This window comes from Humulus lupulus, chromosome 9 (genome assembly GCF_963169125.1).
Source record: "Humulus lupulus chromosome 9, drHumLupu1.1, whole genome shotgun sequence".
In the NCBI taxonomy this organism is placed as follows: Eukaryota; Viridiplantae; Streptophyta; class Magnoliopsida; order Rosales; family Cannabaceae; genus Humulus; species Humulus lupulus.
In genome coordinates this window covers 111964526-111967534 of record NC_084801.1, presented here as the reverse complement: position 1 = coordinate 111967534, position 3009 = coordinate 111964526, and positions in this window count along the sequence as shown.

Genomic DNA, 3009 nt, shown 5'->3' with positions numbered 1-3009 from the left:
TTTAAAAAGCTAGATATTTTAACATAAATAATTTTTTAGAGGCTAAAATAAATCATTCTTCTTCTTTTGTATGGAAAACTTTACTTTGGGGAAGACACCTTCTTAACAGGGACTTAATATGGAAAATTAGTGGTGGCAATTCGGTTAGATCTACTCAAGATTGTTGGATTCCTGACTTTACGTATATATCATATAATTTCCAGACTACCCCACCTTCAAATTTTGTTTCTTTTTTTATTTCTCCATCTCGTAGTTGGGATCTTAATAAATTGAATAAATATTTTTCTACTGATATTGTGTCATCAATTCTTATTGTTCCTTTTACTTCCTTACAAAAAATTGATTCTCTTATTTGGAGCCAAACTTCTTATGGACTATTCTCTGTCAAATCAACTTATAATCTTGCTATGTCCTCTAATCTTGCTCCTTCTTCTTCCAATCAGAAATGTTCTAAAAAAATTGTGGTCACACCTCTGGCACACCAATGTGCCACCCAAAGTTATACATTTTATTTGGAGAACATTTTATTATTTGTTACCCTCTGCTTCTAATCTTTTTTTGACGAAAATTCTGCATGATCCAACATGTGCTTTTTGTGATGCTAATCATGAAACGATATCCAATGCATTGCTGAATTGTTCCAGAGCTCAATTTTTTTTTGAAGAATTATGAATTTACAAACTTTTTTAGGATGCATCAAAAGCTGGATATATCATAATTTATCATGTATGCTTTTGAATCCTTACCGAGTCAGAGATTTAACAACCTTCTTTGTTTAATCTGGCTTACTTGGAGCAATAGAAATTCTATGATTTTCAGGAATTCAACTTTTCCTCTAAAGCAGGTACCGAGTTGGGCTACTTCTTATCTTGAAAACTACTATGAAGTTTAAGAAAATAGTAATTATGTTAAAGAAGGCAAAGCCAGGAGATCGAATGTTCAATGGATTCCTCCCCCAACTAATAAAAATTAAATATAGATGCAGCAGTAGATACTAAAAGTGGCATAATGGGTTTTGGAGCTATGATTCGAGATCATATAGGAAAAGTGTTGGCACGTTTGGTAGCTCCCACCAGGGGAAACTATTCGCCAATGGTCATGGAAACTCAGGCACTTTTATGCACCATTAAATGGATTAGTGCAATTTCATTTCATACTGATCTTGTTGAAATGGATTCTAAAATTGTAATCGATAGAACTAGGCATACTAGTCAGGATTTGTCTCCATATGTTAATACTTGATTATCTTCCTTCCTTGGTTTGCATCTTTATTATGTCCCTAGAGAAGCCAATGTATTGAGTCACAAAATTGCTAAAAGAGCACTAAGGATAATGAGGTTGTTTGGAATGGCTTGATTCCAACTGGTTATCAATCTTGTAATTTGCTTCTTGTACTTATTGGTTCTATTTAATGGAAGCACCATTCCCCTTTTCTCAAAAAAAAAAAAAAGTTTAGAATATTTAAATCACAAAGTGAGCTACACATTTTTCTTTTTTAATTTGGGTGAAAAAGTTGTGATTTTCTTGGCAGCCATGTCTCTATCTCTAGAATGAAAGTAGATAAGATATTTCTTTCTTATCAATTTCTCTCTCATTACTTTCATCATCAGTTCATATTTTTATCTCATCATTTCATAGTAGACGGATTCTTTTTTCTTTCGTCAATATATGTTGTCTATGCCTCCTTTCAATCCTCTCATGATCTCCGAAGCCAAATTTATATAAAAATAAAAGGGTTTTGAGTTCATCAACTAGGTATACTGAAGGGCGTGGCTAATGAGTAAAGCCATAGTCAATAACAAGTACGACTATAGCGATTGAGGAAAAGCTTCAAAAGGTGTAGTGAAGAAAGTGTCATGTAGTATAGCATTGAACAATAGTCGATGAAGAGAATTACAATGATAAGTTAACCTCCAAAATATTAATATCTCATAAAATTTCATATAAGAATTAAGGATATTTTTATATATAAAAAAACCGAAAAAGATCTCAAATAAAGTTAAAAATAAAGAAAAATAATTTTTCCCCATATTTTTTCTCCTGAACTACATCACTTGTAGACTTTTGCCCCCCAAATTTTATTGCTTGGCAAAAATAGCCCCCGAACTATAGCACTTGTAGAATTTTACCTCTTTCATCCAAAATAGTAATGATATTCCGACGTGGCAGTTAAAAAAATATTTAAAAATGATATTTTCACTGATTTATTGATTTTATATTAGAAAAATAAATAAAAATTAATAAAATATGATTTTTAAATTTCTGAAATTATATAAAATCCAATAAATTAAAAATCAATAAACATAATCTTTTTAATACAAATAAATTTAAAAAAACTAAAATCTATATTTCTAAAATAAATTAAATTAAAAACTCAACCAAACATATATTTCAAACATAGATAATCAAACACATTTAGAAAACAGCAAGCAAAAAAAATTACTTTAGTTTAGTTCAAAGTATACTTTAGTTTAGAAATATTGATTTTAGTTTTTTTTTTTAAATTACATTTTGATTAAAAACTATTTATGTTTATTGGTATTTTATTTATTAGATTTTATATATTTAATAAATTGAAAAATTAGGATTTATTAATTTTTTTAATTTAAAAATTAGTTTTATTTATTGTATACTGCATTTTTCGCTATCAACTTATTAACAGAACTTCTAGCAAATAAAGAAGATTAACACCAAGATTTTACGTGGTTTAGATTATAACACAACCCTTGTCCACGAGTCTTTAGTATTAGTGTTCTTGAAGCTTTTGATGGAAAGATTCAATGGAGGCTTTCTCAGGCAGCGTATAGAGTACTCTAAGTGCAATAAGTTGTTAACCCTTTTATAATGGTACCCTAGCCCTATTCATAGAGGTTGAGGGTCATTAACTCTCTTGATGATGAGTTATTACAAGAATATTTCAAGATGACTGGGATTAAAAGCCTAATTAAACCACATTTCTATGGCGAAGGCGACGGTGAGCCCATGCAGATTACACAGGGCCCAATTTAC